This window comes from Pelodiscus sinensis, chromosome 2 (assembly GCF_052426305.1).
Source record: "Pelodiscus sinensis isolate ZL-2025 chromosome 2, ASM5242630v1, whole genome shotgun sequence".
Lineage (NCBI taxonomy): Eukaryota > Metazoa > Chordata > Testudines > Trionychidae > Pelodiscus > Pelodiscus sinensis.
In genome coordinates this window covers 238,273,704-238,289,815 of record NC_143053.1, presented here as the reverse complement: position 1 = coordinate 238,289,815, position 16,112 = coordinate 238,273,704, and the positions used below count along the sequence as shown (strand labels likewise).

At 44.9% G+C, this 16,112-nt stretch overlaps 1 pseudogene; it reads left to right on the top strand.

Moving 5' to 3' along the window:
* The first annotated feature begins 13,484 nt into the window (after positions 1–13,484).
* On the top strand, positions 13,485–15,460 carry LOC149525451 (uncharacterized; annotated as a pseudogene).
* Positions 15,461–16,112: the final 652 nt, after the last annotated feature.

Genomic DNA, 16,112 nt, shown 5'->3' with positions numbered 1-16,112 from the left:
ACCAGAGCCTGCAGCACCATAGAGAAGTAGCCCTTCCTATTGATGTACTGTACCGCTCGATGGGGTGGGGCACAGATAGGGATGTGGGTCCCGTCCAGTGCTCCACCGCAGTTTGGGAACCCCAGCCCCGCAAATCCAGCCAGGATGGTCTGCAGGTCTCCGAGGCGAACGGTCCTGTTGAGCAGCTCCGCATTGATGGCCATCACCACCTGCAGAATGGGAGAAATAGAAACACATAGCACAGGACTTTAGAGGGATTGGCTCACCTGATGAGAAGTGCTCCCCCCTTTGTCCCCCAGACAATCCCTTCCCTGGTCCTGCACCATGGCAGGGGGAGGCTGAGAGGGCTCCTGCCTGTGCCACCCTATCCCCAATTCCCTGTGCCTGGTCCTGACTGCCCCCTGGACTGTCCCCCAAGAGTGACTTACCTCCATCAAGACGGCCCCAACGGTAGACTTCCCCACACCAAACTGATGCCCCACAGAGCGGTAGCTGTCGGGGGTGGCCAGCTTCCAGAGCGCAATGGCAACGCGCTTCTCCAGGGGGATGGCGGGCCGCAAGTGGGTGTCCTGGTGTTGAAAGGCAGGGGTGAGCCAGGTACAGAGCTCCCGGAAGGTGGCCTTCCTCATCCGGAAGTTTCTGAGCCACTGATCGTCATCCCACTGCTGTAGCACTAGCCGGTCCCACCAGTCCGAACTGGCGTCCAGCCTCCAAACCCGCCTCTCCAGGAAAAAGTTGGGGGGCAAGGGCAGCAGGGCTGCAGCTGGATCCTGAGCGAGGGGCTCAAATCTGGCCTCAGGATCCAGCTCTTCTGCAAAGGTCAGCATGCTCTCCTGAGCATGAAGCAGAGCTTCCAGCAGCATTGTGCGGGGCCATCGCCTGCCCAGGGGCAGCTCAGGCTGCATGCCCAAAGAAGCCAAAACAACACACAAACAAAAGACCAAAACAAACAAATGCACACAAGAACAAAAATACAAACAAACAAAAAAAACCAAAAAGTCTAAACCCAAGCAAACACACAAGCAAACACACACAGAAGCAAACACACAAACAAACAAACAGACAAACCAGATAATACACAGCTGTGGTGTCCGACAAAGCAAGGCAACCAGAGCCAGGAAAACTGCAGCAGCTTTGCTTTCCCTGTAAAGGTTGGCAAGCTAGAAGCAGGAGCAGAGCAACGGCTACCCAGGAGTATCCCTTTAAGCACGCGTCTCTGCAGAGAGCATGCAGCAGTGCCAGGGCTTTATGGCTGCCCTTGTGACCTTTCAGAAGCACTTCCGGGTGCCTCCTCCTGTCGACAGAGAGTCCTGCAGTCTGGACGCTCTATGTCGATGTTAGCCTGTAGTCTAGATATACCCTTTCAGTCAGACTTGTGGAAGTGTCTGGCACATCAGACACTGGTGATAACATTTGGACTCCCTCCTCGAGTCTGACTGCATATCAAGTTCAGGCTTTTGGGACAGCAAAACAACAAGGGACAACAATTCCAATCTCTGTTTGCACAATTATAAATTCATGACTGGTGTGGAGAAAGTGAATAGGAAAGTGTTATTTACCTCTTCACATAACGCAAGAACCAAGGGATACTCAATGAAATTAATAGACAGCAGATTTGAAACAAACAGAGTTTTAAACTGTGCATTCTTTACACAATGCACAGTCAGTATGTGGAACTCAGGTTGACGGTATGTTGTGAAGGCCAAAAATTATAATTGATTTAAAAAAGAATTAGATTTGTTCGTGAAGGATATGTCTATTGGTGGCTATTAGTCAAGATGATGACAGATACAACGCTGGGCTCCAAATGTCGCTAAAGCTCTGACTGCCAGGATATGGAGCAGATGGATTATTAGTCTGATCCAGAATGCCCATTCTTATGTTATTAAGTAACAATGCTAATGGAAAAACTTTCTATATGATTTTAGCTGGAGAAGGGCTCTCTGCAATATGATCCTCAGGGTGAATTGGACTTGAACAAACCAATTACAAAGAGCAGGTGCAACCTAATAATACACAAATAGAGCATAATTCAGCTCATAGGAAAATTTGACCTAGTAGTAATTGACCTGAAAAATAGCAGACAGTACTAACAGAAGTTTGTGGAGAAGAATGCTAAGCAGCCCTCTGTGGGAATGCAGCCATACAAGCCATGGATCTGATCAAGGTTCAGCATCATAGTTGTTTATCTGTAGCGTAAAAATCAAAGAGGGGAGTCCTTTGGACGCTGGAGACCATTTTATAGACACTTGGGAATGTTTTCAGAGATGATGGATTGCCTCAAAGGAAAGGTGCAGCTGGAAGTGGGTCCCTCAGTGGAACTTGTGTGCTTACCAAAAAGGAAAATTCGAATACATAGGAGCTCAAAAGAAGTAGGTTCTCATAGTGCCTGTAAGCCTGAGTGAGCATGAGCGACATGATGGTGGTAAAGAAACCACCAGGCAAAGTGTGCATCTTCATAGACCTAAAACCAATGAACCAGGCCCTGAAAAGATGTCATCATCCATTTCCCATGACTGATGGCATCTTGTGAGAACTTTCTAATGCCATAAGATTTATAGGCTATGATGGGACAAGCAGGTCTTGTCATATAAGGGGATCAATTGCCTAGAATTCTCACTACCTTTTCAACATCATTTGGTCACTACAGATGGCTGCAAACGCTGATGAGAATAAGCCCAGAATGAGAGATGTTCCAGAGACGTCTCACCCAAGCACTTTTAGGGGTGAAAATAATTGCAGATTATGTCCTCATTCTAAATGAAGGGAGTAACAATGTGGAAGCTGAAGGAGACCATCACAGAAAACTACAAGTATCTCTATAATGTTGCAGGGAAAGGAATATATAACTTTATGGAAAAGATCCAATTCAGGCAATCAGAGGTGACACACATTGGACATCTGCTCCTGCCAGAGGAACTGAATGCAGAACCCAGTGAAATCAAGGCCGCCAGAGACATACCAGTTCCAGGGGAGGCAAAAGGGATTCAGCGCTTCAGAGGAATGATGAATCTTCTCTCCAAGTTCAGTCCACACCTGGCTGCAGTACTGGAATCCATACTTCCGCTCACAAGACAGGATGCTGGGTGGGAGTGGGTATGTTCCAACAGCAACCATTTGATATTCTGAAACCAATGATAATGGTCCTGTCCTGAAGTACTACCAGCCAGGAAAGCCAGGAGAAAAGACTGGGTGCTTTTGCAAGAGCAGCTGGTCACTTATGCCAGCAGAATCCTGTGAGAAGCCCAAATAGAATAAAGAAATTGTCTATGTGTAGCAAGATGGCTTGGCCTCCCTCCAGACTGGAGAATGAGGGATCATTATACTCCCCCTAGTGCACAGAGCCTGCAGCACCCCCCTCACTGGAAGTACCAGGGCAGAACAGGAACCTTCAGTTCAGTTGAATGGAAGCTAGGGAATGAAACAGAATCTTCCAGCACACTGCTGAATACCAAAGCAGAGTGTGTGCTGAGGTAGAGCTTTGTAGCAACCTGCCACCGGAGGTTTCCCTTACTCCTTGCAGAAGGAGGCGTACCAGACGCTGGTGAGGGCTGCCCCCAGCATTTGATTTAGGGGGTCTATACTAGCCCCCCTAAATTGAATGCTAGAAGATCAACCTCCAGAGTATCAGTCTTCTCATAAGTGCAGACATGCCCTTAATCACATGATGTTGGTGAAAGTGACTACACACATTTTAACTGCAATTAGGAAATTGCTGATCTACAATAAATATGCAAGGGAACAAAATACAGAGACAGAACCAAATCTGCACACATTTTAACTGCAATTAGGAAATTGCACACATTTTAACTGCACACATGTGTGCAAATCTGCACGCATTTTAACTGCAATTAGGAAATTGCAGATCTACAATAAATATGCAAGGGAACAAAATACAGAGACAGAACCAAATCTGAGAAGAGATAAGATTTAGATAGGTAACAACGTGGTTCACAGGCATAATGAAGTAGAGTGATATCTACAGACTAGCATGTCTGGAAGCTATTTTAGAAGCTATTTTAAAATAATTTGCACATTATCTCAAGATTTTTATCTTCTAGAATGCTGAAGATTACAAAAGTTACCTAAAGAATTATTGTATATAGTATTAGTAATCTACCAGATCATGTAGATATTCTAGTCAACAGAAACCAACTGGTGGTTTCAAAATTTCTCATTTATGGAACAAGAAAAGACATGTAAGACTATGAGAAAAAAGTTTGCAGTCAATTCTGATACTTTTTTTATTATTGTTGTTCATTTGAGCCAAAAGTATGCACACTAACACATATTCTAGTTTAAATCCTCTGTAAGCAAGTGTAACACTTCTGCCACGTAGTGATCAAGTACCAATAAGGGCTTGGCTCTATTGCTAGTGGTTCCACTTAATGCAAATCAACTCTAGCTCAAAACCCCATTAAGTGATCTGGGAACACTAAATATCATCTCTAGGAGCTTCTAAGGGGCAATACTTCCCTACTCACAAGCATTGAGTCTGTGTATATCTAAAGAAAACATTTATTAAAAGAAGAATAAACAGCATTAATGTGGGAAAACACTGTAACAATGGCTTGAATGTATGCAGCTCATAGGTAAATCACACAACCCACAGTAACTTGAGTGTTACTTTTTCCCAAACTCCGATCTTCTGGTTTGAAAATCCAAGAGACAAATAGCTCTAAAATGGCATTTCTTTTTCCTTTCCACTGCACCTGATTCAGTTTGTTGTCTAAGGTCATCAATACTCTTGAGTCTGGGGATGTGTTTGGGTGGGTTTGCCTCTCACACTGAGCAGAGAGGGTGGTTGAGTGATGGCACTGCCTCTGCTCCTCAATATTGCTGCAGTTTCTGCCACTGTTGCTTCACTGAGATGCTGTGCTCTGAGGTTTCATCACTTTGTCCAATTCCCAGTGATTTCAGCTCTTTAGCAGAGTAGTGGGGAATCACTCTTTTGTGTTGTCTCCACACACTGTCTCTGTACGAACTCTAAGGTTCATCCACCTTAGATTAGCTTATCAGTGATCTCTGCTCTAGAAGTCACTAGGACTATTCTACACAGCAGCATTATTTCAGAATAACACCAGTTATTCCAAAATAACGAAGTGCGTATCTACCCAGCAAGCCCGTTATTTCAAAATAAGTTTGAAATAACGGGCTTCTTACGCTAACCCCTGTAACCCTCATTGTATGGGTATGTTTACACAGCAACTTTATTTTGAAATAATAGCCGTTATTCTGAAATAATATAGTCCACACCTACACACAAGCAGTTATTTTGACATAATGTCAAAATAATGGCAAGCTGGAGGACTGCTTACCCGGACTCCTGTAACCCTCATTATACTAGGAGTAAAGGAAGGCAGAGGAAGAGAGTTCTATTTCGAAATAAGTGCTGTGTAGGAGTAGGTCTAAACTCCATCGACAGAGCCATGTAGATTTGTTTACTAGGCATAGGAAAATGAAGCAGAGATTTAAATAATCACCACTTCATTTAAGTTTAAATGGCTACCGTGCTGTGCCGATCAGCTGTTTGTTGGCTTAGTGCACTAGTATGGAAGCTCCGCGGTTGACATCAAAGGCATTTGTCGACCTTCCCGATAAACCTCATCCCACGAGGCATACCGGGAAGTTCGACAAATGACTTTGATGTCGACCACGGAGCATCCAGACTAGTGTGCAGAGCTGACAAACAGCTGATTGGCACAGCGCAGCAGCCATTTAAATTTAAATGAAGCGGTGATTATTTAAATCGCCGCTTCATTTTCCTATGCCGGGTAGCCTAATCTACATGCCTCTGTTGCCAGAGGCATGTAGTCTAGACATATCCTAGATGTGCCCAAATTTGAAATAAGCAATTTCAACTTAAGCTACACAATTAGTGTAGCTCAAGTTGCACAGCTTATTTCAAATTTAGCCTTGCCATGTAGACATGCCCTAAGAGAAGGTACCAGGACTTTTGAAATAGGTAACTGTCTTTAAACACTATATAATATGAAAGGTCAAATGGCTTCTGCAATCCTTTAAACAGATTCGCAACACCAGATAGGAATTTCTCTTTTCCCTGCACTTCCCACCTCCCCAGTATCATTACCCCCTGCTTGGTGAATGACACTGCAGATAGGGTGACCCCCCCCCCCCCAATCAGGGTATGCTAAGTACAGTGCTGCTACCCATTACTCAATACAACCGAAGTACCAATATTTCATTAACAAACTTGGGAAGTTGGTAGGTAAGATCCCATGGGAAGCAAGACCATGGGTATGTCTACACTACCACCCTAGTTCGAACTAGGGTGGTAATGTAGGCAACCGGAGTTGCAAATGAAGCCCGGGATTTGAATTTCCCGGGCTTCATTTGCATAAAGCCGGGTGCCACCATTTTTAAATGTCAGCTAGGAGTAACGGTATGAGGAGTTACGGTAGTTCGGAATAGGAAGCCTAGTTGCCTAGTTCGAACTAGGGTGGTAGTGTAGACATACCCTAATAGAAAAAACAATTGGAGACAGTTGGCAGTTTTTCAAACAGACATTATTAAAAGCACAAAAGCAAACTATTCTATTGCATAGAAAAGATAAGAAGTATGGTAAGACAAGGTTTAACCAGGAGATCTTGAATGATCTAAAAATCAAACAGGAGTCCTACAAAATTGGAAACTAGGTCAAATTAAAAAGATGATTATAAACAAGTAACACACGTACGTAGGGGCAAAATTAGAAAGGCAAAGGCACAGAATGACCTCAAACTAGCTAGACATATAAAGGGTAACAAGAAAAAATTCTTCAAATATTTTCAAAGCAAGAGGAAGACCGACCACAGGGCAGAATTATTACTCAATGAAGAGGAGGGAAAACGATAACAGGAAATGTGAAAATGACGGATGTGCTTAATGACTTTGTTTCAATTTTCACCAGGAAGATTGGTGGTGATTTGTTTCCTACCATAATGAATGCTGGAGAAAATGAGGTAGAAATAGGAAATGAAACTAAAATAGGAAAAGAACAAGTTAAAAATTGCCTGATGAAAGGCATCCTAGACTACACAATGAACTGATTGAGGAAGTATCTGAGCCATTATCTAACATCTTTGAAAAGTCATATAAGATGGGAGAGAGTCCAAAAAACAGGAAAAGGGCAAATATAGTACCCATCTAGAAAAAGAGAAATAAGGACAATACAGGAAACTACAGACCAGTCAGCTTAACTTCTATGCCAGGAAAGGAAATGGAGGAAATAATGAAGGAATCCATTTGTAAATATTGGGAGGATAATAAGGTGATAAGTAACAGTCAGAATGCAAATTAACCTGATAGCTTTCTTTGATAGGATTATAAGCCTTGTGGAAAAGGGTAAAGTGGTAGATGTGGTATACCTAGGCTTTAGTAAAGCTTTTCGTACAGTCTTGCATGAAATAAACTAGTGAAATACAACCTAAATGGGACTAATATAAGGTAGGTGCGTAACTGTTTGGATAACTATTCTCAGAGAGTAGTTATGAATGGTTCACTGTGATCCTGGAAGGACATGAGGAGTTGGGTTCCGCGGCTATCACTTTTGGGACAGGTTTAATATCTTCAACAACAATTTAGATAATGTCATAGAGAGTACACTTATAAAGTTTGTGTAGATACCAACCTGAAAGGGGTTGCAGGTGCTTTGGAGGATAAATCAAAAAGATCTGGACAAACTGGAGACCTGGTATTGACTAAACAGGGTGGAATTCAATAAGGACAAATGCAAAGTATTACACTTAGGAAGGAACAATCAGTTTCATGCATACAAAATAGGAAGCGTCTAGGAAGAAGTACTGCAGAAAGGGATTCAGATGTTAGGGGAGCTAATTCAGACCCTTCATACACCAGTAGTTATGAAGTTATGAGGAAGCTTGGTTATAAGAAAGCATGGATGAATTAGTTCAGGTAAGAAAAGAATTGCTCCCAAACTTTTGTTAATTCTTGAAATTAAATGCCACCTACAATCCTATGCATCCAGGATTTGGTAGGATGGGGAACAGAAAGAAAGTACACAGTGAAAGACTATTCACAAACCCTATTTTAATTTTTCTGGGAAAAATTCTTACCTGAACAACATGAACCATTGTAAATGTAAACCAACCAAAAACCATAAAGCAATGGATATCTTAACCAATCCCCTTAGTTCGAACGAACTGCCCGTGGCTACACGCGGCAGTTTAAAGTTAATCCGAACTAAATCCTTAGTTCGGATTAACTGTTACACCTCGTGGAACGAGGTGTAACAGTTAACTCAAACTAAGGACTTAGTTCGAGTTAACGTTTGACTGCCGTATGTAGCCGCGGGCAGTTCGTTCGGACTAAGGGGATTTAAAAATGGTGTCCAGACGGGAATGCAAATAAAACCCAGGATATTTAAATCCTGGGCTTCATTTGCAACTTTGAATGCCTACATTAGCCTCCCTAGTTCAAACTAGGGGGCTACTATAGACATACCCTTAGGCTGTGTCTACACTGGGCCACTTATTTCAGAAAATCAGCCGCTTTTCTGGAATAAGCTGCGAGCTGTCTACACTGGCCCCTTGAATTTCCGGAAAAGCACTGACGATCTACTGTAAGAAATCAGCTGCTTTTCCGGAAAAACTATGCTGCTCCCACTCGGGCAAAAGTCCTTTTTCCGGAAAACTGTTCCGGAAAAGGGCCAGTGTTGACAGCACAGTAGTCTTTTCCGCAAAAAAGCCCCGATCGCAAAAATGGCAATTGGGGCTTTTTTGCGGAAAAGCGCGTCTACATTGGCCACAGACGCTTTTCCGGAAAAAGGGCTTTTCCGGAAAAGCATCCTGCCAATGTAGATGCTCTTTTTCCGGAAATACTTATAACGGAAAACTGTTCCATTTTAAGCATTTTCAGAAAATCATGCCAGTGTAGATGTAGCCTTAGAGTCTTTGGAACTTCCTCCAGATTAAGATTGTAGATGTTTTAAGTGTTCCCATCACTAGTTGTATCTTGCTAAATTTCTTGTTAAATATGACAAGTCTTCAGTATTTGGGGGAAATGTAAATGTACTGACAATTTGCTTGACTTCATTGCATGGTCCTGGGGCAAAATGTTTCAGAGTTTGACCCAGACACCGACACGGATAGCAAATAAAGTCTGTCTGACATTCACTGGCACAGCTTACAAAATTCACATATTTTGTGACTGTTTTCTAAGCTTTTTTTAATGTAACTTATTTCAAAGATTTTCCTATTGATTTTAACTAGGGTGGTAATGAATTGCATATGCCTTGAGAGTGTTTATGAGGTTTGTGTATTTTGGATTAATATAAAGAATTTTATAGGTTTTATACTTGCACAAATATGGCATTTGTACTTTATTAATAAATAGAAGATCAGCAGTCACTTTTACTGTGTATATTGGAACCTGATTAAAAATGACAAGCTATCACTTTAAGTGAGAATAATTTCCTGATTCTTTGCAGGCTAGGTAGATCTGAGGGAAGCCATGTGATTTGGGTTGCTCGAGTCAGCCAGCGGAGAGCTAGCCTGGAAAGAGCAGATTAAAAAGCAAAATGGTGGCGAGTGGCATTTCTTTGCCTTAGGGAGCATCCTGTTTTCTATTTCTCTCTGTTTTGAGGTTTTTATATGGTATCGGTATGAATTCTAAGAAATAAATTAGTGTTATGTTGCAACCTTCCAGCAACATACTTTAATATCTCTGTCTATGCTGTGAACATAACTTTTACTCTAGTTTTGTATTATGTTTGTCTATATCTTATATGTATCACATGCTGTACCAATTTTTGCTAGTGGACAGAGGACACTAAGGACTGATCTACACTGGAGTGGAAGGTCAACCTAAGAGATGCAACTTCAGCTATGCTGCTTGTGTAGCTGGAATCAACATACTCTAAATCACCATCCACACACAGCGGGAGGTCTATGAGAGCAAATGCTCCCGTTGGCTTCCTTTACTCCTTGTGAGGAGCAGGAGCACCAGCGCTGACAGGGGTGCCCTCTGAGTTTGATTTAACATCTCTTCACTAGACCTGCTGATTCAAGCCCTAGAAAATCAACCATCTTAGGCACATCTACACTATGGGAAGATCAGCACTGCTGTAGTCAATCTTCCAGGGTTCAATTTAAAGGGATTAGTGAAGACATGCTAAATCAAACTAAAAGGGAACCCCATTGGCACCAGTTCTTCTGCTCATCTGGAGGAGAAAGGGAATCCAACAGGAGCATTTGCTCCCAGAGACCTCCCTCCGTATGGATGGTGATTTAAAATACGTCAACTCCAGCTACAGAATTAACGTAGCTGAAGTTGTGTATCTTTGGTTGACCTTCTGTTCCAACATAAACCAGGCCTGAGAAAGCAGCAATATCTTTTGCCCAGAGTTGAGTTTGTGAAAAGGAAGGTGTTAGAAAATGAAGTGTCAAATTTTCCCATGAAATGGCACATAGAGGAATTTTTTGTAGAGGAAATATCAAGAGATGGAAAATTACCTTTGTAGTGAAGTACATTCTACGTCTTTTTTCAGTCCTAACTCACCTCCCCATCAACTGTTCGGAGTAAGCCACATCCTCCTTGCCTGAATTGGCCTTGTTAACACTGATCCTACCCTTGATAAGTAACTCCTTTTGATATACAAGCAGACATACAAGGTTCGCCAGCCACGTGGTTCTGTGTTCTGCGCATGCACAGATCGCTCCGTGCCGGCCCTTCCGGGGTGTAATCTACTTGCCATGGGTGAGTAGATTACACTATTTGTCGAGCCCTGTATGTATATATATATATCCCAAACTCTGATTTTCATTCCATGCATCTGATGAAGTGGTTTTTAACCCATGAAAGCTTATACCCAAATAAATCTGTTAGTCTTTAAGGCTATGTCTAGACTGCAAGCTTCTTACAGGAAGAGATCTTCAGGAAAAGCTTATTTTGAAAGAGTGTCTACACAGCAAAACCGCAACGAAAAAGCAATGTGCCTTTTCAAAAGATAGCATCCAATCAGTGTGGATGCTTTCTCACATTTAAGGCCACCCAGAACGACTTCAGGCATTAGATCAGCAGTTGCTTCTAGGTGCTGTGGCCCAGGCTAGCTTAGACGTGTGCTTAAAGGGATCCCCTGGACAGCCATTTTTTTGCTTCTGCTGCTTGCTTGCCTACCTCTCCAAGGGACAGCAAAGCTTTTGCAGTCCATGCTGTGGTTACCCAGCTTTTGGATTCCACAGAATACTCCTTGTCATGGAACCAGAACTGCCACTGGCATGTGATGGCCCCACACTAACGTGCTGCAGCTTCTGCAGCACTTTATGCAGACTGTCTTCATGGTCCTGCAGGAGCTCAACTCTGAACTCATCAGTGAGACCCTCTGCCTGGATGCGGGAACAAGGCCCTTGCAACCATACCCCACAATGAAGCGATGCTTCTGGGGCTGGACACCAGTTCTGACTATTGGGACAGGCTGATCATGGAGCGGTGGGATGACCAGCAGTGGCTCAACAACTTCTGCATGAGGAAGGCCACCTTTATGGAGCTGTGTGTCTGGCTCGCCTCTAGCCTCCATCGATGTGACACCCAGAAGTGGTCCGCCATCCCCCTGGAGAAGCGGGTCGCAATTGCTGTCTGAAAGCTCACCACCACTGTCGTGGCTCCTTTCCCACTCTGGCACAATAAATGCAGAAGTGGGGGCCAGCAAAAGTACCCCAAAACCCTATCTACCACAAGGACTTTTTCCTCAACTTTAAAAGGGCCTGCCAGGGGTACAACATTCCTTCTGGTCAGTATATGATGGAGTTAAGATCACAAATCACTGGTCCCTTACTGGGGGTAGCAGCTGACCTGCCAGGGGACATGATAAATAATTATGAACTGTTTAAGCAAGAGGCAGTCTCAGGTAGGACTCACTCCTGAACAGGCCCGGTGTCACTTCAGGGCCTCCACGTGGACCCCAACCACCCCATTCCTCAAACTTGCTAGTCATGTACTCAAAGGCTGGGAAACATGGCTCTCTGGAGAGAGGGCCCGCACCCAGGAAGAAATATCTCCCTGATGCAGATGGAACAGTTCCTTGAAGGTGTTCTGGGAGGGATTAGAGGTACATCCTGGACGAAAAACCAAAAAACCTAAGAGAAGCAGAGTGCTTGAGGCCAGATGGATGGAAGTGAAGGGCCAAAGCAACCCAGAGAACAGTCTTAGGGGGACCATCAACAACTGGGGATCCTCCTGACCCCCACCTCACAAAGAAGGGCCCTATACACCTCCAGGGAGACCCCAGATCTCTCCTCGTCCCTCCATTTCATCTGCTGGGAGTCCTCTCCCTCCAATGATACACCTGTGATGCGAAGCTTTAAATGTAATGTAATGAAATGGGGCATGTAAAGGCCAACTGTCCCAAGAACACCAACAGACTGCAGCTTATCACTCCAGGGTTGCCACAGGAAACTTCAGGCCCAGATGCCTCATGGATCCCCCCCCCCCCCCCCAGAGCAGAGGGAGACTATGAGAGTGGGGGGACAGGAGGTTGTTGCATGGAGGAACACCAGAGCACCGGTGTTAGTGATTCACCAATCTCTAGTGGACCCCAAAGTCATTGACCCAGAGACTCTAGTCACCATTCAACCCTTCAAGGCCAACCCCTTCGACCTACCTACTGCGAAGTTACCAGTTCAGTACAAGGGCTGGTCAGGGACTTGGACTTCCACAGTCTATGACGACTACCCCGTTCCTACGCTGGTGGGGGAAGATTTAGCCAACCATGTGAAACAGGCTAAGAGGATGGGAGTGGTCACGCATAACAAGGCTAACCAGACATCCACACCTAAAACCTCTCCTGAGCCCACCAGGAATCAGGCTGAGTACCTAGAGCCCCCAAACCCTGCAGTGACAGCGCCCGACCCCAGACCAGTAGCTGGATACGCAGCCTGTGATCCAGTTCCTGAGACCCAGATAAGGCCAGCCAAAGAACCAGAAGGACTGGGGTAGCCAATACCAGGATTGAAGTCAACCACCAAGAGCACCATGGAGGAGACAGCAACAGCTGAATCTGCACCGGAGGCCCTGCCAGAGCTTGCAACACAAATATATACCTCAGAAGTGAGTAATCCTCCACCTATAGAGGTGCCCCCTGCTCCAGCATTGCCTTTTGCGGGACCTGATCTGACGTCTCCAGCTTTAAGAGAGCAGTTCCAGGTCAAACAAGAAGCAGATGAGTGTCTCCAAGGTGCTTGGACAGCAGCCAGAAGTGAACCACCACCTCTCAGCTCTTTGAACAAAACCAGGTTTGTGGTAGAAAAAGGACTTTTATACCAAGATCCCCTTTCTAGTGGACACCAGAAGGACTGGCATCCTCAGAGACAGTTGGTGGTTTCTACTAAATACCAGGAAAAGCTCTTAAGCTTAGCCCACAATCACCCTAGTGGCCATGCTAGGGTGAGCCAAACCAAAGACCAGTTGAGAAGGTCATTTTACTGGGATGGGATGGGATGGGATGGGATGGGATGGGATGGGATGGGATGGGCCAGGAGGTTACTGACTATGTCCATACTTGTATGGTGTGTCAGCAGGTGGGGAAGCCCCGAGACCAGATCAAGGCGCCCCAAGACCAGATCAAGGCATCCCTCCAACCCTTCCCCGTCACAGAGGTCCTGTTTCGGTATGTAGCTGTGAATATTATAGGTCCTTTCCCTAAGAAGGCCCCCAGAGGGAAGCAGTTCATATTGACCCTCGTGAATTTTGCCACCCAATGGCCTAAAGCAGTGGCTCTAGGAAGCTCTACGGTTAGAAACGTGTCCCAGATACTAACAGATATCTTTGTCAGGGTAGGTTGGCCCTCAGATATTCACAGATTCTGGAACCAATTTCCTGGCAAAAGCAATGAAACGCCTCTGGGAAGCTAATAAGGTAGAGCACTTAATAGCTACCCCCTACCACCATCAAACAAATGGCCTGGTGGAAAGATTTAATGGGACTTTGCGAGCCATGATGCGCAAATTCGTAAATGAACACTGCAATGACTGGAACCTGGCTTTACAACAATTATTGTTTGCCTATAGAGATGTCCCACATCCCAGTTTGGGACTCTCGCCTTTTGAACTGATGTATGGCCGCTAAGTTAAGGGCCACTTAGAGATGGTAAAGCAGCAATGGGAAGGGACTAATCCTTTCCCCAGAACTAACATTTTGGATTTTGTTCAAAACCTCCAAAATACCATTTGAGACTCTCTAACTCTCGCTCAAAAGAACTTGCAGAATGCTCAGCAAGAGCAAAAGGCCTGGTATGATAAACATGACAGACACCAGTCCTTCAAAGTAGGGGAGCAAGTAATCGTGCTGCAGGCACTCCAGGCAAACAAGATGGAAGCATCCTGGGATGGGCCCTTCACAGTCCAGGAGCATTTAGGGGCTGTTAATTACTTCATAGCGTTCCCTGAACCTGACCTTAAGCCTAAGGTATATCATGTCAACTCTCTAAAGCCCTTTTATTCCCGAGAACTCAAGGTTCTTCAGTTCACAGCCCAGAAAAAGGAGGAGACAGAATGGCCTGAGGGAGCCTCCTACGACGGGAAAGGCAAGGGTGGAGTAGAAGAGGTAAGCCTCTCCCTGAGCCTCAGCTGTAAGCAGCACCGACAGATCATGTATCTGTGCACACAGTTCTTCCCAATGTTCTCAGCCACCCCGGGATGGACTGAACAGGCATCTCATTCCATTGACACTGGTGATGCTCGCCCAGTCAGGGCCCAACCCTAATGAATGGCTCCTCCAGCCAAAGCGGCTATAGAGAGGGCAATCAAGGACATGTTAGAGATGGGCATAATTCGCCCTTTGGAGAGCATATGGTATGCTCCAGTGGTCCAAGTTCCCAAGCCAGATGGGGAAATCCGATTTTGTGTGGACTACTCTAAGATAAATGCTGTAACTCGCCCAGACAACTACCCCATGCCACGCACAGATGAGCTATTGGAGAAATTGGAGCATGCCCAGTTCATCTCCACCCTAAACTTAACCAAGTTATACACATTGACCTATATGAGTTTAATGTTCTATCAACCCTCTACAGGCTAAGGTAGAGGCTATAATAAACTGGCCTGCCCCCAAGTCAAAAAATAAGGTCCAATCCTTCTTAGGCTTGGCCAGGTATTACAGGCAATTTGTACTGCACTACAGTGAGGTCGCTGCACCTCTAACAGATCTAACTAAGAAAAACCAACCCAATGGAGTCAAGTGGACTGACCAGTGCCAGGAAGCTTTTAACCAGCTCAAGGCAGCTCTTATGTCTGATCCTGTACTGAGAGCCCCAGATTATGACAAGTCTTTCATTGTCACCATAGACATGTCCGAGATGGGTGTGAGGGCAGTTCTGATGCAGGAAGGAGCAAATCAACAACTTTACACTATCATATTTCTCAGCAAAAAATTGTCTGAAAGAGAAAGTCACTGGTCTATCTCAGAGAAGGAGTGCTATGCGACTATGTATGCTCTAGAGCCGTAGTCACCAACAGGTTGATCGCGACCAACAGGTCGATCGCGAGGCCTCGACCAATCGATCACGAAGCGTCCTGTCCGCCCCGCCCCCATTTCCCTCCCACCCCCGAGAAGCCCCACTACCTACCTCAAGTGAAAATGGAGGTAGTGCTGGCTTCCCGGGGATGGACAGAAGTCCCGCAGCTTAGCGCCACTTCTGGCGATTCTGGAAGTGTGCTAGCTGCTCTGCCAGGTGTACTGTGGGAGGGCTCATCGGCTCCCTGCACCACACAGGAGAGGTGAGTCAGCCCTGGGGGAGGGGTGAGTCAGCCCTGGGGGAGGGAGCCTTTCGGAAAAAGGCTTCAATCTCATAGAAAGAGGTTTACTGCTGTCAGAAAAACCCTTCCCTTCTTTTGACTTTTTTGGTGAAATAACACAATAGCAGTGTGAACACAAGTATTGTTTTTCTGGAAAAATGGCAATTTTTTCCAAAAAATGCTGCAGTGTAGACATACCCTCAGGTGCCACAGGACTCCTCATAATTTTTGCAAATATAAACTAACATTGCTACTCCTGTGAGACATACCCCTATGTATGGATGAAAGAGTCATATGAATACGTCATGCATGCACAAAACTATTAGGCTATGTCTACACTGCAGGCTTCTTGCACAAGAATTA